The sequence below is a fragment of the Culex pipiens genome, chromosome 3 (assembly GCF_016801865.2).
Source record: "Culex pipiens pallens isolate TS chromosome 3, TS_CPP_V2, whole genome shotgun sequence".
NCBI lineage: Eukaryota > Metazoa > Arthropoda > Insecta > Diptera > Culicidae > Culex > Culex pipiens.
The window spans coordinates 151,506,304-151,527,679 of record NC_068939.1 but is presented as its reverse complement, the minus strand read 5'-3'; the positions used below and the strand labels follow the sequence as shown (position 1 = coordinate 151,527,679).

At 36.4% G+C, this 21,376-nt stretch overlaps 1 protein-coding gene across 1 annotated transcript in view; it reads right to left on the bottom strand.

The window, feature by feature from the left end:
• LOC120420003 (phospholipid-transporting ATPase ID) overlaps positions 1 to 19,458 on the bottom strand; it is an 86,418-nt gene extending 66,960 nt beyond the window's left edge. The window contains exons 1-2 of the mRNA XM_039582904.2: positions 19,265 to 19,458; positions 14,226 to 14,466 (exon numbers count right to left, since the gene is read on the bottom strand). The gene's annotated coding sequence lies outside the window, so the exon portion shown is untranslated. The remainder of the gene's footprint in view (positions 1 to 14,225; positions 14,467 to 19,264) is intronic.
• Between the last annotated feature and the right edge of the window lie 1,918 nt (positions 19,459 to 21,376).

The window sequence follows — 21,376 nt, the reverse complement described above, 5'->3', positions numbered from 1 at the left end:
ACGATACTAAACGAACCATTAACCAGCAAAGAGGTCACGTGTCCAAAGCTGCCAAATCACTCCACATTTTTTTGCAGAACGTCGGACTTACGTCACCTCGGCCGAACCAAGTTTACCAGGCAAACCCGATCGGTTTTGTATGTGTCCAAATGTGTGTCCTTCACCCACCGAGCAAGGAGCAGTACCTCTGAGGACTGTTTTCCCCGCCATTACCGTGCCGTAACGACCTGTCTACCCCTCGTGGACGTGTCCACGCCACTCTCCCTGGGCGGTCATTTCCTTGATTTTGCCATTGGGTCAGCAGTGAAAAGTACAAAGCAATCTCACTCACACAACACACACGGCTTTCCGGCTGAGAATTGTGAATGGTCCAAATGTTATTAGTGAAACTCACGCCACGGTGCACAGACAAAATACTAAAAAATTAAAATGAAAAAGAATCTATGTAAATAAACTGTTTTTGACTTGATAAATTTATTTTTTTACTTTTTTTATTGTGTAGGGGCAGGGGGGGCAGAATGGACCAGGGGGGCAGAATGGGCCACCCTTGGTTTTGGGCTTTAGAATGGATTTAGACCAATTGTAAGGCAAGGGTCTTATAAAGGACGTCAAATAACTTCACCACACCGAAAACGACGTTTGAATTCATTGTATTCTTCGAATTATGAGCAAAAATGTAAATTTATTAGAAAAACCACGCAAATGTTGTTTATTTCGAGGTTTTTAAATAAGCTTTCTGAAAAGTTGGATTGTTTGAAAAAGTTTGCTCAATGCTTATAACGATACTAGATGTTACTACCAAGGTATACAAACAACAACGGAACCCTAAAATCATTTAGAGGCTTGGTGGTGGAAGTGTTAAATTAAAATCCACTTGGGGGCAGAATGGACCACCCTTATCCTGCCTTATAAAAACAATCAAAAGTTATGAAATTTGGATTAAATGGATTATTTCACTCCTGGTAGCTTTACAAATAACGTTTAATGCAACATTAGTTGATTTTTTAGTTGTTTTGGTGATTATTTGTAAAACTAGTGTCCTTTTTCAACATATTAACACTATTTTCAAAAATGTTTATTTTGGTAAGTGACTATTTTTATTAAAGTGGTCTAACTTCATGGAAACTATGTTAGAAAGGTACTTTAAGTCATTTCTTATCTCCCTTCAACGTTGTATTAGACGAAATGGCTTGTTTTCTAAGGTGGCCCATTCTGCCCCGCAGGGTGGTCCATTTTGCCCCGCACCCTGGAAAAGTAGTCGAAAAAACTGTTTTTTTAAAGTGGCTCAAAAATAGTTTTAAGCTAAAAAATTTCATCAACCAAGTATACAACATTGAAGGGAACATCCCAAAGCATAAGCCTACTACACTGAATTCATAAGTTTTTATGTTTATCTATGGTTTTTGGCGCATTATACTTAGGCGGGCCATTCTGCCCCCCCTGCCCCTATGTATTTTTGTTCATATGAAAAGAACTTATATGATGATCATTGACTCAGTGAAAATATTTCAAGGTAAATCGTATTATGTCTTCGAAGCGTATTCAAAGAAATTGTTGAATGGTTGATTCTCGTTGTGTAGGTCTTTTTCACTCCTTACTCAAGAGTTGATGATGTGAGCAGCATATATGTGGCGGAATATTTACGGTATGCACCTGGAATGGCCGAGTGACGGAAACGAAAAGAAGGACATCATTACGGCTCTGTGTAGGCAGGAAATTAGGAAAGTTTTCAATGGGCTACTGCTGACCGGCACCGGAGTGCTGTGAGTACCGTTTACGAGAGTTGGTTCGTTTGGGAATAATGTTTATGGATAACACAGTTCAACAAAAAATCAAATGTTTCTTGTCTCTGAGACGAGAATATGTGTTCTTAGTAGAATTTTGCCTGCTGAATCCGAATCCGGGTCCATAATTGCTCCAAATGGTCCCAATTTTGAGATACAACCTTTTGAAATGTTAGTTTAGGCCAAAATTAGCTACTTTGTCGACTATTTTACAAAAGAACTATTGAATAAACAACTAAACCAATAGATGTATCTTAAAGTTCACGTTTTCCCCTTTCTGAAACACCCCTGGTTTTTAAAATTTGATTGTTTCTACGCATATTTATAGCCATTTTAAAATTAGAATTTGACTTGCATACAAGTTGGAAAAACTTGAATGAGAACCAACTGAAAATATAATTTTAAAATGGCTATAAATATGCGTAGAAACAATCAAATTTTAAAAACCAGGGGTGTTTCAGAAAGGGGAAAACGTGAACTTTAAGATACATGTATTGGTTTAGTTGTTTATTCAATAGTTCTTTTGTAAAATAGTCAACAAAGTAGCTAATTTTGGCCTAAACTAACATTTCAAACAGGTTTATCTCAAAATTGGGACCATTTGGAGCAATTCTGGACCCAGATTCGGATTCAGCAGGCAAAATTCTACTAGGAACACATATACTCGTCTCAGAGACAAAATCTTGTTGGACTGTGTAATTGTTCGAGGTGAGTTGTTTGGTTTATGTGAATGTGTGGGGATTTACCAAATTGGACCGTCAACTTGAATTTCTTATGGATATAAAAATTAGTTATTCTAATAAAACGTAAAGTAGGTTTATTGCTTCAAATACTTAGAATGTGGATTTTATTCAGAATGTTTTTATATTTAAAGAAACTAAACAAAACTTAAGAAACTAAACAAGAAACTAAACATTAACATAATAAAGCAATTGGGAAATTCTCTACCAACTCACACATAATCGGGAAAAGTTGCCCCGACCCCTCTTCGATTTGCGTGAAAATTTGTCCTAAGGGGTAACCTTTGTCCCTGATCACGAATCCGAGGTCCGTTTTTGATATCTCGTGACGGAGGGGCGGTACGACCCCTTCCATTTTTGAACATGCGAAAAAAGAGGTGTTTTTCAATAATTTGCAGCCTGAAACGGTGATGAGATAGAAATTTGGTGTCAAAGGGACTTATATGTAAAATTAGACGCCCGATTTGATGGCGTACTCAGAATTCCGAATAAACGTATTTTTCATCGAAAAAAACACTAAAAAAATTATAAAAATTCTCCCATTTTCCGTTCCTCGACTGTAAAATTTTTTGGAACATGTCATTTTATGGGAAATTTAATGTACTTTTCGAATCTACATTGACCCAGAAGGGTCATTTTTTCATTTAGAACAAAAATTTTCATTTTAAAATTTCGTGTTTTTTCTAACTTTGCAGGGTTTTTTTTTACAGTGTATCAATGTTCTACAAAGTTGTATAGCAGACAATTACTAAGATTTTGATATATAGACATAAGAGGTTTGCTTATAAACATCACGAGTTATCGCGATTTTACGAAAAAAAGTTTTGAAAAAGTTGCTTTTTGCGTTTCTCTTTGTTTTGTCGTCCGTGTCTGTCGCGGGTGACCATGAACGGCCATGATCGATGACGACCAACTTTTTCAAAACTTTTTTTCGTAAAATCGCGATAACTCGTGATGTTTATAAGCAAACCTCTTATGTATGTATATCAAATTTTTTGTAATTGTCTGCTATACAACTTTGTAGAACATTGTTACACTCTAAAAAATAACCCTGCAAAGTTAGAAAAAACACGAAATTTTAAAATGAAAAATGTTGTTCTAGATGAAAAAATGACCCTTCTGGGTCAATGTAGATTCGAAAAGTACATTAAATTTCCCATAAAATGACATGTTCCAAAAATTTTTACAGTCGAGTAACGGAAAATGGGAGAATTTTTAAAACCTTTTTAGTTTTTTTTTTCGATGAAAAATACGTTTTTTCGGAATTCTGAGTACGCCATCAAATTGGGCGTCTAATTTTACATAAAAGTCCCTTTGACACCAAATTTCTATCTCATCACCGTTTCAGGCTGCAAATGATTGAAAAACACCTCTTTTTTCGCATGTTCAAAAATGGAAGGGGTCGTACCGCCCCTCCGTCACGAGATATCAAAAAACGGACCTCGGATTCGTTATCAGGGATAAAAGTTACCCCTTAAGACAAAGTTTCACGCAAATCGAAGAGGGGTCGGGGCAACTGCTGTGTGAGTTGGCGGAGAATTACCCAATTATAAAGCATAAGGCAAATAAAAAAATCTTCAAACAACCAATTAAATAAAAAAGACACATTGTAAAAAAAAATATCTGTTGAAAACTAAAATTAATATAGTCCACAAATTTCCTCATTTTCCCTCTTATGATGGCACAATTATCATCACCCAGGAAAGTCCCTGATAATGTTATCGTAATTATACACACCCAAATGATACAAACCGGAATCCTCCCAGCTTGTAGACAAAACACCACAAATCATCTAAACCCACATCATCGGCCCCGTCGATCCCCGTCGTAGTTTGTTTGCGGTGAGAGCGGCAGCGGCTGCTTCGGGCATAAAATATTCAATGAGATTCGAGTGAATATTAAGAAGGTGGGAGCAGTAGTCGATGGTGGCAGAAGGGCTTCAATTAAACTGGCACTACTACGATACTCGGACCAGTTCTTACCCGGCCGTTCACAATCCTTACACAGAGCGAACCTTAACGACAACTACTTACTACCCGGCAATGGGTGAATTTCTGTGTTTTGTTGTGCCACGTGGGTAGTAGAAACACCCTAACCTTCAGCTGGCAGAAGATCGAATTGGACAACATTTATTTTATGAAAAAGTGTAGTCCTCTTGGGTTGATTTTAAAATTTCTCAGAAAAATGCCAACAGAATGTCATAATGATCATCACCTGAAAGTACAAACAAAAGTTATTTTTTTCCCATTTTCGGCATTTTTCCGTTTTTGTGCGATGAAAAATCCTGATTTTATTTTCAAAACATTATACCTCGAAATCCTGTGCATAACATTATTTTCAAACATAGACTCTTGGATCTGAGATCTCAAAAACAGCATTTTAAATTTTCATTCGACCTTTTCAAATGTTGGGCTATTTTTTTGAAACTGCAATTTTTTTTTCTCTAAAAGTCCAATTTATCACCTATTGAATACACTCCGTAGCGATAAAATCGGTTGAAACGGCGGAGAGATATAATTTTTCGAAAAATGTGATTTCAGCAAAACGGAAAAAAAGCCGATTAGTTCACCAATTTGTTTTCACAAAAAATGAATTTTCCAAAATCCAAAAAAAAAAAGTTCACTTAAGTACTTAATAATCGATAAGAAGGTTATGGCTTTAAATTTTTACTCAGCACATATTAGCATTCATTTGGCTTATAAGGGAAAATTTGTGAAAAATTTTAGTTTATAGATCGGCTAAATGTCTTGCGCTTTAAATATTTTCTTATTTATTATATATATTTTTAAAAAGACTGGGTATTATCTACGTATGTTCATGATTTTAAATTTAAAAAAAAATATCATGTTTAATAACTTTCATCAAAATTTGGCATCTGGCATCTACAGAAAATGTATCTAATTAAAGCAGCTGTTTAAGCCAATGTTTTGCATAATGTTTTGATTTTTTTGATTGATTTCGGTTAAAACAGGAACAGAACAAAACAAATAGTAGGGGCCTATAATAGAAATAGGCTGAGAAACAAATAGTTCCCCTACATCACTTTCCAAATGTATTGCTCTTAAATCTCATGTACCTATTCAGACTGTAGCCCTGATTTTCCCCAGTTATTGGTAATGGCTTTAAAACAATTTGTAAAATATTTTTTTAAATACAGGAAAGGCGAAACATATCTTAAATTTTACATTGACTGGTATCGTTTTATTCGTTGTCGGTTTTTTGTTTTTTAGACATTTTAAAATATTTTTCAAAGCTTTTCTGGACATTTAATGTAAAAAAAATATACACAAGAGGCTTATTTTATTTGAATCACATTGAATTAAAAAGTGTGGTACATCTAAAATTTAAGGCACAACAAAAAAAAAAAAACCTACCAGATAAGGCTGGTACAAATTTTTATGAAAGCTTTTGTCAAATCGGTCTGAAAAATCAGGGGGCAAAAAAAATTCAGAGACCTTCAAAATGTCAATGAAATTTTAAGTGCAATTAGCTGAAATCAATTGAAAATGCATTCCCCTGCGTTAAAAATCATTTTTAGCATGTTTGGGTTTATTCAAAAATCATTGCAATTTTTGAAAATTTTCGTTGTAAAGCTTATGTTTTTGCTAAATTTTTGATTTCGTCAAATCTTTCATTTTTGAAAGCCTATGATTGCAAAACAACTGAACAAGTGTTAAATGCTTTTAAAACACTTTGTGTCATTCAAATGTTGAGAATATGGCTCGTTATTTCAGTATTTATATATTTGGTTTTTTTGGTATCCTGACATAGAAAATTTTCTACTATTTCAAGTCATTTCTTTAGGGGGTATATAATTTTTTTTTAAATCAGGACCCTTGTGAGAGGTGTTCAAAATACCTCAAGAAAAACTTTTCATAAAATTTTGAATAGTTTAAAAAGTAAGTTAACTACAGTTAAGAAAATGTTGATGAAAGTCATTATTTTAAACTTCTCCAAGTGTCATGATTTTCTCAATGATCATGATTATGAATCGGAAAACAAAATGCATTTTCGGATTCTTTGGGCAATTTTCCACTAGGAGAAGGTTAAATAAGTTTGTAAATAATAAATAATATGTGTTTTTGAAACACAATTAAAAAAAATCTCCAAATTTATAGGCAATTTGAGTAGAACAAATTTTATGTAAAATGTGGAAACTTGTGATTCGTGCTTCTAATTCAGTATTAAATGCAATATAAATCGATAATTTTATAACCAAAACTAGTTTTAACAAATTTCAGGCCAAAATCCGACATTTTAACAATTTTGCCTAAAATTAATATGTAGTTAACTAAATATAAACATTGATTTTTTTTTCTTAAAAACTATATCAGCTACTTTAGTGATGGTACAGTTAACGTACAAATAAAGTTTGAACATCTTAAATATGATTTTAACCAGAAAAACTATGACTATCAAAGTCACCCCGGAATTAAAACTAACAATTTTTAACGTAAATATTTTTCTAAAAAGTAAAAAAAAAGTAAATCTTTCCCTATACCTGAGTGGAACACCCTTGAAGAGTATCGGGGCCGGCATTTACAAAGCGGATTCAGTGACAGTTTATTATTCAACTTAATGTTAACATGTTAAGGTTGATGTTAACATTCCATAGGTTGTCTTCCTAAGGTGTCTTGATAAGGTCCAGTTTGTGACGATACACTACCTTTCCTTTACTAAGCAATCGAATCCAGAAGGGAAACGATCACCAGTTGTGTTGGTCCGAGCCGGGATTTAAACCCCGATCTACCGCTTACGAGGCGGAAGCGCTACCACTAGGCTACGTGGCTCGGTCATACTTTTTTTTTCTAAACATCATTGAAAAAAACTTTTTTCCAAAATATTGCATGGATTTTGTGTGGCCTACCCCAGTACATGTTTCAAAAATAATAATCTTGAGAAAAACCTTAGGGACCATCCATAAACTACGTGGACACTTTAGGGGGGGGGGGTTATGGCGATTGTCCACGCTCCGTACAAAAAAGATTTTTATTGTATGGATAATTGTCAACGAAGGGGGGGGGGCGGGTTCGAGATTTCCAAAAAAGTGTCTACGTGGTTTATGGATGGTCCCTTACCTGTTGGAAAATATTCTAACAACAAATTGAATTCCTAACAAAGTCACCCCGGTTTACGGTACTTAAAAAAAATCACAATTTCAAGTCATTTCTTTATAGGGTATATAAAAAAAAATTAAAATCAAGTTTAAAATTTTCGGTTTTCTATGAAAGCATTCGCTTCCAAAATCAAGTTTAAAATTTTCGGTTTTCTATGAAAGCATTCGCTTTCAGACATAATTTTAGCGCAAAATTAATTATCTTGTCAAAATTGGTCAAAATTTTCCCATAGTTTCAAAGGAATTTGATAAAATACTGTAATACCAAAAAAATACCAAAATGTGGTATGGGACCATCCATAAATCACGTGGACACTTTAGGGGGGGGGGGGTATGGCGATTGTCCACGCTCCATACAAAAAAGAAGGGGAGGGGTCAAGATTCCCAAAAAAGTGTCCACGTGGTTTATGGATGGTCCCTATCCGATCATTGACAAATTCTGCAATTTTGCAATATCAAAACAACTACGGACATTTACGGAAGAAACCCACCCTAAAGAACGACGATTAAGGGTTAATACCAATTTACGGCACCAATAAACCTGCTGTCGATTTGGTGGCAGCTGGGATTTCCACCCTATATAGCTGGCGTGTGGCGAGCATTCGGGAAGGCATCAAGTTTGTTAATCGTGGGAAAATGAGGAACCCTGGTGATTGAAATTTGCATCGATTGAATAATTTGTGTTCACACGAGTGCTGGATATACTCCACCGCAATTGATTTTTCCTTGCCTGGACCTGGCGGATAATGGTGGGAAAACACCCGGTCGGTCCAGTCGCGGTACCTGGTGTCCAAGTTGAAGGTTACCTAATAGACCGCACTTCAAAGTGTGGTGGCCATAATCACCTGGGAGGGGGACCACTTTTGCCATGTAAGACGCGGTACTTCACTATTCATAAGCAGTAGGTACTCGCTCTGCAGATCCGCTCGCGGAACGATTTGAATTTCGCGCTGTCACTAATTATCACGGGTTGTCCGGTGCGCCCGACCTGGAACCGGTTGGCTGGGGGACTCACAACGGTGTCGCGAATTCATTATTCATCACGTGCCTTGGAAATATTTAGCCACACGGTTTGACCTTGGCCGTGGACATTGTGGGGACAATGCTAACGTTTCGTTCCGATCTTGTAAGGGGTCTGATGACGACGACCACGTGGCCTTCAGTGCCACGTTGTCGAAGTTGTTGATGTTGTCCTAGTCAGCGCTGAGTCAGTGATTTACACAAAGACTTGTGCTTCATTGGACGTGCTGGCCGATGTCCGGTCCAGTGACAGAGCACGTTGAGTTGGTTTATTTAGCTTCTACATTGGAAATCAGCGCGTTAGGTTGGGGGTCTTTAATTGGAACCACTAATGGAGGCGCGCTCGGTGGAAGGTTGCCCGACCATTGACCAAAATGTTGAGAACGTGCTGGAATGTTATGGTTCTGCTCCGACAAGGTCGAGGAACTTGAGCTCGAGAAGGGTTTATTTACTTGCCTTGTTCCTAGTCAAGTTTCATAACATTAATCCCTGAATCATCACCGGGGGCATCAACCAGCCCAAGTCACAAGGTCTTGGCAGCATATTTATCATTCATATGTTGAAGTTAAAAAGCAAAGCCGAAGCAAGTACACACTAGTACCAAGTTTATCGCCACTTCATGGCTGCACGTTAATTGCTGCTTTATTGCGATGCCCCCCCACCTCAACTCACTATCATACACAACGCGGGTTGCCGCGCAAAAGTGAAACGCGACCCTGAACGTCTTACCTAAACCACTTGTGTGTACCTGTTTTTTTGTGTTTTTGTTTTTATTCACCGAAATTACCGCCAGCAGTTTAGCTGTTTGACATTCTGCCGTGGGGGTGATAAAAATGCGTTCGAGACTTAATTTGCCTATACAGCAACTCGCAACTGGATCTACAACACACCGACGAGCAACGCAATGCCCGGACGTCCTTCATTTCGCACCGTGGATGATGATGGTTGAGAGTAATATTCTTGAATTGTAATTGTTTTGCCAAGGCCACCCGAATTAATGTTTGTCAAATGGAAGGACCTTGAGCGGTTATTAGGCTAATGTACAAAACAACCACATGACAAGTGAGCAATGCAAGCATGTTGTTGCCCTTTAAAAATGTTTTTTTAAAAGAGAAGTATTTTGTTGTTAAGACCAGGAGGTTATTTTAGGCTATAAATTAAATTGTTACTTATGTTCTCTTGTTTTTTTAAGCTTTTTTTTTGTATTGTTATGTGCACGTATCTTTTTAAGTTTGAATCTTAATCTAAAACTCTCAACCATTATCTTTGCCTAATTATTGAATTATTATTTTTCAAGTCATTTTTGATAGTACATTTTTTGCAACATGTTTGTTTGTTTGTTTTTTGTTAGCTTATAAAATGAACGCCACATCAATCGTAAGCAAAAAAGTGAAAACTTTTCAATCAACATACTTATGATCAAGCTCAAATTTGGTGGAGCTGTTGAATCCCGATTTTCATAAAAATCTGACTTTTGGGCACCACCCCAAAGTTTCGAGACAATTGTGAAAAACCTCAAAACAAGGTAAAACTCGACGTCCAATTTCAATAGAGATTTTTTTTAACAGTTCACATGGTTGCAAAAAAAATCAAAAAATAAGATTTATTAAAATTTATATTACAAAAAAAATCAGTTGAAAACTAATTAAGCTCCATTGATAAGGGTAGAAGCAATTTTCCACTCAAACCGGAAATGGATTTTATTTACTTATTTTGAATTGGCTCAAATTTTTGAGGGGCCTTACCTATGAAGCCATTTTGTTTCATAGGTTAACCCATACAAGGCTTCATACAATTTTGGCAGCTATCCATTTAAAAATGGTTTGCAAATATTCGAAAATCTGTATCTTTTCGAGGAATGTGCTGATCGGTTTGGTGTCTTCGGCAAAGTTGTAGGTAAAGATGAGGTTTATGGAAAAAATACCGTTTTTTTAATTAACTTTTTTCAACAAAAAATCATTTTTACGAACTCCATATTGGGTAATTCTCTACCAACTCACACGATATCGGGAAAAGTTGCCCTGACCCTCTTCGATTTGCGTGAAACTATGTCTTAAGGAGTAACTTTTGTCCCTGATCACGAATCCGAGCTCCGTTTTTTTTATATCTCGTGACGGAGGGGCGGTACGATCCCTTTCATTTTTGAACATGTGAAAGAAGAGGTGTTTTCCAATAATTTCAGATAGAAATGTGGTGTCATAGAGACTTTTATGTCAAATTGGATGCCCAATTTGATGGCGTACTCAAAATTCCGAAAAAAAACGTATTTTTCATCGAAAAAAAAAACACTTTTTTTAAAAAAAAAACTCTGCAATTTTCCGTTAATTGACTGTAAAATTTTGTGGAACATGTCATTTTAAGGCAAATTTAATGTACTTTTCGAATCTACATTGAAAATAATATTTTTTTCATTTAGAACAAAAATTTTCATTTTAAAATTTCGTGTTTTTTCTAACTTTGCAGGGTTATTTTTTAGAGTGTAACAATGTTCTACAAAGTTGTAGAGCAGACACTAACACAAATTTTGATATATAAACATAAGGGTTTTCTTATAAACATCACGAGTTATCTCGATTTTACGAAAACAAGTTTCGTTTTGTTTCGTCATCCGTGTCTGTCGCGGGTGACGATGAACGGCCATGATCGACGACAATCAACTTTTTCAAAACTTTTTTTCGTAAAATCGCGATAACTCGTGATGTTTATAAGCAAACCCCTTATGTTGATATATAATTTTTTTTGTTATTGTCTGCTCTACAATTTTGTAGAACATTGTTACACTCTAAAAAATAACCCTGCAAAGTTAGAAAAAACACGAAATTTTAAAATGAAAATTTTTGTTCTAAATAAAATACTCTTTTAGGTTAATGTAGATTCGAAAAGTACATTAAATTTCTCTTAAAACTACATGCTTCAAAAAATTTTACAGTCAAGTAACAGAAAATGGCACAGTTTTTAAAACTTTTTTAGTGTTTTTTTTTCGATGAAAAATACGTTTTTTGATTCTGAGTACGCCATCAAATCGGGCGTCCAATTTTACACAAAAGTCCCTTTGACACCAAATTTCTATATCATCACCGTTTCAGGCTGCAAATTATTGAAAACACCTCTTTTTTCGCATGTTCAAAAATGAAATGGGTCGTACCGCCCCTCCGTCACGAGATATCAAAAAACGGACCTCGGATTCTTGATCAGGGACAAATATACCCTTTAGGACAAAGTTTCACGCAAATCGAAGAGGGGTCGGGGCAACTGCCGTGTGAGTTGGCGGAGAAAAACGGTGCACTTTATCATAAAAATCTGCAGAATAGTTTTCGACGCCAAATTTCATTTTACATTTAAAGTTAATACATTTAAGTTATTTGGTGTTTTTAAATGGATATGATAAAATTTAAAAACTGACAAATATATCATTTGTTACTTTTACCTATTCACGGTAACTTACCTGCAATGAAACTATACAACAACATTATGGTTTCTTTGTATTAATATTCATTGAGTATGATTGTTCTTGCCAACACTGGCTGTTGAGGTCAGATCAATATCATATTTTGGTCAACTTTAAAAAAAAAAAGAATATGCAATATTTACAAAGATAATTATAAACGTATCTCATTGATGACTAACGTTACCCTATCGTTTATTTTTGCATTTTTTTTTAAATTAAATAGATAATTTTTCAGCTTTTCACAGAATTATTTTTTGTGACCTCACATAAAATATTTACGGAAACCTTAGAAAAACCGATATTTTCATGATTAATAGATAATTGAATGTAAAAAAAGAATTAAGCATTTTTAAAACCATATTAAAAAAATTTGTAAAAAATAGGCTTGATTTTTGAAATAAATCATCGCGGTGGTCTTCATAAGTCACGTGAAAAAAAATACTTTTATAACTAGGCCGTTGCAAATATTTTTCAAAGTTTCTGTCCCCTCTCCCCCTCCCCCTTCAAAATCGTCCCGAGAAATCAATGGTCTGCTTCATAAATCATATTAAGCATGTTTGGACTCGATTAAAAATATTTGGAATTTTTGCGAAATTCCAACGTTTTTTTTTAACTAAGCTTAGATATTTTGAAAACTAATGATTGGAAAACAGCTGAGCTGGTGCAATATGCATTTTAATTTTTTTGCCCCCCTTACTTAGGACTTAGGTCAGAGTCGAGGTACATAAACTTCAAAAAATATTTATAACGGCCTAACCAATGGATGAAAAAAGCTTTTAGTGTTTAATTCAATATATCAATTCGGTAGTAAGGCCAGCCATAGTTTCAACATTTGCATGGAAAAAGTGTTTTAAAATGCATTTTACACTTCTAAACGCAGGGGAATATATTTTAAAATGATTTCAGCTAATTGCTCTTAAATTTCCATTGAAATTTTGAAGATCTTTGAAAAAAAAAATTTTGGCCCCTGATTTTTTGGGCCAATTTTGAAGGGAGGGTGGGAGGGGGGGGGGGCTGACAAAAACTTTAAATAAAATTTGTACTAGCCTAATCATGATGAGATGTAATATTTCAAACCTTTCGTAATTAGTACCATTGCAATATCCGCCAGTGACAGAAATCTGCTCTGTATATGGTACGTACAGTCCCACAGAGATTTTCACAGTAGTTCCACCGGGGATCCACATGAAACGATAAATAAGTGATATTTCATAACATCGCACCACGTCCCCACCCGCTGCGTTCCCGATATCTGGGTCACCGCAGGAGTGCCAACTGCCCGACTGTCTGCCGTGTGGAGTTCAATAGAGTGTCCTGCTATGCGTCGACATCCTCGTCCCGTCAATATTGTGGCTAGACACGAACCATAAAACCTCAACCCTCTTCGGTCCAGTCCTAGAGCTGTTGATACCTTCGTCCCGATAAAAATCTATTCCTCCCCGCCGCAACTGCAACTTCCCACCTTCCCATTCCGATTCAACGTTGCAGCGTTGAATTGTGTTGCAGTTTGGCGCTCACATGTCACCCCGGGTGGACACTTCCTGATAACACATCGACCCAAAGCCGGCGGCGGCGTGTTGTTTGTGGTGGGCGTGGACCCAGGAAATACGGCCACAGAACATATCGGAAGTATTTACTCGTAATCAATACCTTTGGCCGGTTTGGTTGAGGTGTTCCACTTTTGTGAAGGTGTGCCACATCATCACAAAACCGTTTCCACTCTGTTTTATGGGACGTTTTGATAGGATGTTCTTTGTGTTAGCATACTCGGTGGCGACTTCGGGGACCGCCAATTAATCGAACTCTTTTGTTCTTTCTTTTCCACCGAAAGCTACTTGTTGAACCTTAGGTGCGAGAGTTCGAAGCACACCTAATTCAAGTAGTTTTTTGTTCACATACTATAATTTCAAATTTCAGGGGGTCGGTCGGGATTTGATCCCTGAACCTTCTGATTGTGAGACATAAACCAGTTCCTTTTTAAAAAGTTCCTTCAAGTTTTGTACGCCGTACCAAAACGTAACCGAAACCAACTGTGTCACAAGAAGAAACGCAACAAGTGCCGAACAACCATGAAATATCGAGCGATAAAGCCAAGTTAACTGCCACCCCAGGCTTACCTTTTCCTCGCGATCTCAACGACATCGATCTCGTTGTCGCCGTGGTGGGACCAGCCCTGCTGCTGCTGACGACATTCAAAACTGTTTCTTCTGCGGAACACCGATCACTGGAGCACTCGTCCACTCAAAAACTGGGTAAAGCTAATTTAATTGTTGCCCACTAGCACGGCGAACTTTTCGCTGCTTGGATTTGACCAGGTCTCGTTCGGCTCAAAACTTTGAACAACTTTTAAAAAACTCCCTGCAAAGATACAAACACAAACGCGACACCTTAAGTCAACGGGCAGTACTTCGGCACGTGTATTGGTAGTACACAAGTAGACAAGCGTGCTACTGAAAAGCCCGTGCGGCCCCTAAAACTGGGCCCTCGCTATGCTTGCTGTGTTTACTGCTTTTAGGCTTCACGTTCACTTCGTTTAAAGCAGTAGGCAGCGCGTTCGTTCCACGCGTCATCGCCGCCGTATGAATGCACTTCATGAAGAAGAAAAAGAAAAACCGCGATATTGAATGAACGTCACACGACGCGATGGTTGAGGTTGGTCGCGCGAGGTAAAACAGAAGCACACACTCACACACAGAAATCTTGCACTAGGAGTTGGTACAAGGTTTTATATAACTTTTGATTTTCAACTTTACCAAACTTGAGCGGACTGTTTTTGCTCTCGTTGCAGTTTGCTGGTTAGATTTTTTGACTCTGGAAGGTGTATGAATGAAGGACTTTCTGGTATTACGAGAGAGGTTTTAACATTGCATGTACACAGCAAGAAATTTCTATTGATATAACTTAAAAAAAATCATATCGAGGTTTTTAAGCGAAGATGGCGTTCGAATGGTGAACGCCCGAAATGTCAAAATCACGCAGTGGTACCAACATTACGGAAAAAGTGTGCCATGGCATGACAGCCACATTTTTTTCTAATGTTGGTGCTATGCGCGATTTTGACATTTCGAGCGTTCACCATTCGAACGCCATCTTCGCTTAAAAACCTGGATACCGCACCACAAGATAGAAGATATTTGATATTTTTTTGTTTTTTTTTTGCGGAGTCGGAGTCACTTTTAAATTTACCCGACTCCGCAGCCCTGGCTAAATCTTCAGAAACCGGAGTCAGAGTCAGCTAGTTTTCAGCCATTTTCTTTAGGGTTGTAGAGTCGGAGTCGAAGCTGGTGTCGCTGGAGTCGAGACTTTTCGGAGAGCTGGAGTTGAATAGGTCAGCTAATTCTGAGAAGCCGGAGTCACAGCACATACTTTTTCAGAAGCCGGGTTCAGAGTCGGTTACAAAGCTACCCGACTCAGCAACCCTATTTATATTTATTGATTATACTAAAGACACTTTACAGTAACATTCTTGTCGTATCCTTAGATGGTTTTATATTTTTAATACATTTATGAAAGTAAAATTATTATCAAAATTAAGGAAGTTCAATTTTTTTGGGAAAATGCATGATAAAAATAATGGAGATATTATTAGTATTTTTCTTAGCTCTGTAATGCCCAATTTTTTTTCGAAAATTGTTTTTTTCTCGTGTTCCGAAGTCATTTTGAGCAACTTTTGTTCAACGAAAAATTAAATTCTCTTGTTTTATATTTTTCTTGTTTCATTTTTAGTATTCATATTTGCATTATTCTTGCTAAGTTTATGTTTATATCTGAAAGTACTTGGTTTAGCCGGGACCGTGGTGTAGGGGTAAGCGTGATTGCCTCTCACCCAGTCGGCCTGGGTTCGATCCCAGAAGGTCCCGGTGGCATTTTCGAGACGAGATTTGTCTGTTCACGCCCATCCATCGGACGGGGAAGTAAATGTTAGCCCCGGTCTAACCTAGAGGTTAGGTCGTTAGCTCACTCCAGGTGTAGGAGTCGTCTCCCTGGGTCCTGTCTCGGTGGAGTCGCTGGTAGGCAGTTGGACTAACAATCCAAAGGTCGTCAGTTCGAATCCCGGGATGGATGGAAGCTAAGGTGTAAAAAGAGGTTTGCAATTGCCTCAACAATCAAGCCTTCGAACACCTAGTTTCGAGTAGGAATCTCGCAATCGAGAACGCCAAGGCAATGCTGTAGAGCGAATTTGATTGACTTGGTTTACTCTACCACCTCCTATCATTACCTTTTGCCTATCTAGTTTTTCATGTTTTTACATTTTTTTTTATCAATTTTATGCTTTTTCTTCACTTTTTTTTACAATAGAACTATATCATTATCATTTAAATTCAAAAAAAAAATACCTAGAGCCATTGTCTGATATATTAAAAAATTTACTACATACCAGCGATGGAATAATCATCATCAAAAGAAAATCATTGGACGTTCATCAAGAGAAAAAAATCCGAAGGGAGCATGGCTCTCCTCTCTCGCGCACGAAAGATCGGTAAAAGGAATCTAAAAAAATCATCATCTTGATTATTCGGCGGAACATCTTTTTCACTACTACACTTGCAAGTGGAACGTCACACGTCGAAAAACGACCTGTCACATTTTGTAGATGGGCAATGTGTGTAAACAAAGTGAAATAAATACTTTTAAGTGGTGCTGATAAGGAAAATCACAAAAAATCATCAGCAGATGGATTTTCTTAAAGAATTTCGGGTGCGATTTTCTTTTGCGTGATTTGCCTCCTCTCTCTTTCGCGGGTGAAGAAAGTTCGCTAGCGAAATTGATTTTTTTTTGCGATTATTCCATCCCTGCTACATATTTATTTTCACATAATATAAAGGAAATTTTAGTACCGTCATCTGGGGCGAATCGGGACTACAGTCTGAATAGAAACAGCAGTTTATAGAGCATTAAATGGTTTAAAATTTGGAAATGGATGCACACATTTTGTTGGTCTGAGTCTGTTCTAACCGAAACCAACCAGAAAAATCAAAAAAATTGTGCTCCTACATCGTTAAAACTGCTGTCCCAATTCGCCAAAGTTGACCACAAAAAAAATGGCAAAGTCACATAAAACAAGTCAAACTGCCAAACGTTAAATTTTCTTCAATTTCAAGAGTTCTTCTTTAGAATGCATTTTAAAGATCATAAATAGGTTGGAAAATTGATTTTCGGCGAATTTTTAGATCGAAGCCGGGGTTATGTTGTGTTGTGTTTATTCAGTGGTCATGAATGTCCAATTCTGAATAAAATAAATATATCATAAAGCATAGATTTTCAAAAATATTTTCATAAAGCGCTTTGAAGATCGGACTTGCCTGAATGTATGATAAGTATTTTTTTGTACTTATCATCTAACTAAATAAACTTTTTTTTTTTCAACAGACGTAGTCTGATACGGGAAAATTAAAATTGTCAAATTATTGTCAGTTAAACGTTATTATTAACACAAAGATATTCTATTTTATCTCAAATTAGTATTTTAAGATTTTTAATGTTTGAAGATCTTAAAAGGCAAAAAATATTTTTTTCAGATTTTCAAATAAGGCCGTTGAAAATATTTTTTGAAGTTTATGTCCCTGGACTCTGGCCAAAGTTGAGGGGGAAGGGATGGCACAAAAAAAAAATTAGAAGTTTAAATTACAAGCTATGGTATTAACATTTTAAAGAAAAAAGCGTTTTAAAATGCATTTTACTCCTGTCAATTTTTTGCAATCATTAGTTTTTAAAATATTCAAGTTTTGATAAAAATAATTGTTTTCGGCGAAATATTTCTTTTTTTGCATTGCTGTACTTTTAATTTTATAAAAAAAAAATTTATGGATCCCCGACATGTTAAATATGATTTTAAACGCAGGAAAATGCATTTCAAATTGTTTTCAGTTGGTTAGAGAGATTTGCATTAAAATTTTGAAGTTTAAAAAAATATATTTTTACCCCTGATTTTTCGGACCGATTTTGAAAAGGGACATTGAAGAAAAATTGCAACGGCCTAAAGGCATTTAAAATAATAAACTTCATCAACAATTGCCACACATTCTCATCAATTCAAATTAAAATTTAAAGCAAAACTTTAGTAAAAGAAAGTTTCTGGAGTTTTTTTTTAAAAGGTTCAATAAACCAAATTTCCATTTTTTGCATTTTTTGTGTTTTTGAAACCGCCTTGAGTCAGCGGTATTAAAAAACACCCAAAAAGCAAAAACTGAAAATTTGGTTTATAGGACCTTTAAAAAAAAAACTCCAGGTTTTAACTGAACTTTACATTGTAAACCATCGAGTATAGGCTTCCACGTGCATTGAGAATTCTAACAACCTTGACCTCCTGAGCATGAGTAATACAAGTTGAAGAAGTTTTGGATGTCCCATAAACTGCATGTTAAGAGTTAAGTGAGTGATGCCATTTGCGAAAAATATTCTGACAAATGACTCGAAAGTACCAGGATGTCAATCTGAAAAACTTGGACCACAACCCTAAGAATATTGCTTTAGATTTAAATCCCTTCATTCAGAAAAATATAAATGGCACGATTTGATTGAAAATTTTACCACTATTTTATTAGTTACTTCCTTTTCATCTTTAAATTCACTCCTCTACCGGTAACTCTACGCCGAATGTGTGTGTGAGTGTTTACTTCTGTGAAGAATTTTTATCCAATTCAAGTTCCGGTTCACCACTAAACCACCATGTTTCTTTCTAGATCGTCAACCAGTTCCACACTGCTGTTTGCTTTGACCAAATGACCCACTGCCGTCCAACTCAACTGTGTGACCTTGTCAAACGCACAACAACGACCGCTTGCCGGAATCTCGATCACTTCCGGACATATTCCAATTTTTGTGCGTTCACAACACCAAATCCACTACCGCAAACTGCTCGCCACCGTGAATCAACGGCTCTGAATTCAGCGGTAATCGTGATTACGATAATTGCTCCAACAGTGTGGGACCGGTGGCGGTGGCATTTAAAATTCGCTCAGCTCGCTCGGTGGTGGCCAAATTACGGCTTTGTGTACGCCGTTGAACTCAATGCTCGCACTAAATCAGCTTCCACTGCACCAGTAGAGCTAACCAAAAAGTAATTTTCCTTCCAATGTGTACTCATGGATTACTCATCACCGCACGGAACACCCAGTTCTACGAAGCGATCTTCGACATTTCAAACGAAACAAACCGGTAAAGCGCGGGAAATTCCCGGAGAACTCGAGAGACGTCCTGCGTCTTCGATAGTACCGGGGGTGTGTTGTAAGTTGTACCGTAACGAAAAAAAAACGGAAACTGAACAAACGAACTCGAGACGGGGGAGAGAGAGAGCGCGAAAGAAGAAGAAACAACGCGACGCCAAACCACGTCGTGTGGCGTCCAGAAGTGAACTGAGCTAAACAGAACTAGCGTCGTGCATCAATGGAGAAGGCTGAGCAGCATGCCGGGCCAGCACGACGACTCCTCGTCACGATGATGACGAACGACGACGGCCGCGGTGACCGAAATTTACATTCTGGAGTCTCTACAGTTGTAAACTCAGCTGGTCGGCGATCGGATGGCGGCAGAGTGACCTAAAAATTTGCAGAACTTTTGGATTTTTTTTAATTTTGTTTAGGCAATCGATACTAATACTACTGGCAAGCTACCTGAATTAAATAAATTTAAAAAAAAACATCAGGAAAATTATCTTGTTTTATTAAGAAAAGAGCTATTCTTAAGAATTTTTGACATCGATTACATTTGTTTTTTTTTAATTTCCTTAAAAATTTATTACCAACAAATCAGAAGTTTCGATACAATTTAAAAAAAATGGTATCAACATATTTTAGAATCTGTATCTTGAGAGTGGTATTTCTGATAAAGACACCAAGGCAACCCGGGCAGACGGTAATAACAAAATTCATGCCATTTCAATAACAAATACTGTTAAAATAACAAAAAGCGTAATGGAATATTCTTGCAAAATAAATTTTTGCATAAGAGTTTAATAACAGTTTATGTTTTCATAACTAAATTGGTTATTGGTCTGATATTGAGTGAGAGCCAAAACAACTTTGGAATAACATTTTTTGTTATGGAACAATAACTCCAACTGTTATTGGGATGACCGGATTAGTTGTTAAAATAACAAAAAATAATAACAAAGATTTGTTCGAAGAATAACTCAAAATGTTATTAGTCTGTTATTACAATAACAATCCAATAACAAAAAAATCATAACGGCGAATAACAAATCTTGTTATAAATAAAATAAAATGTTATTGGCCTAGTATTTTCAAATATCAACAAATTTTATTCTTACGTTATTTCCGTCTGCTCGGGAACGTTGTAAGTAACAAAAAACGAATTGTGCAAAAACAGCATATTTGAAAATTTTCTATTTTTATATATTTTAGAGGATTTGAAAACAACATTTTCGCTTTGATCCAGCAAGGGCTAACAATATAGGGCAGTGTTGCCAATTTTATTAAAACATCTAGATTTTTTCTTAACTTTTAAAAAATACACTCGAATTTAAATTTCAATTTTGCAGCTTAAAACACAGTACTCAAAAGTAATTTCAGCATCCATTTGAGTATCGAAAAGTTAATCTTTTAAGTACTTGCAGGGATGGAGTAATCGCAAAAAAATCATTTTCGCTTTCGAACTTTCTTCACCCGCAAAAGAGGCGAAAAACGCAAAAGAAAATCGCTTCCAAACTTCTCGAATAAAATCAATCTGTTGAAGATTTTTTTGTGATTTTCCTTGTTAACACCACTTAAAGTTATTTATTTCGATTTGTTTACAAACATTGCCCATCTACAAAAAGTGACAGGTCATTTTTCGACGTGTGACGTTACAACTGCAAGTGTAGTAGTGAAATAGATGTTTCGCTGAATAATCAAGATAATGATTTTTTGAGATTCCTTTTACCGATCTTTCGTGTGCGAGAGAGGAGAGCCTAGTTTCCTTCCGATTTTTTCTCTTGACGAGCGTCAAAAGATTTTCTTTTGATAATGATTCTTCCATTGCTGCACGGAGAAAATGAGTTCTGAAAATCATGAACAAATGTTCGTGAAATTGGGAACCACGAACAAAGTGCTCAAATCCCATGGTACGTTTTTGAAAAACGTAGTACTTGTAACGAAAAATCATACTTTTCGACACTGTTTTCGAGTTTGAAAGTTATCTTGATTGAAAAATATCCAGTTCAATGGGTGTTTATGGTGAAACGGGACGCCTGTTCTTGGACTTCCTCTGTTACAGATTGCTTGCTTTCGCCCAAACAGAATGTTGTAACGGCATTATCCTTAAAGGTGCT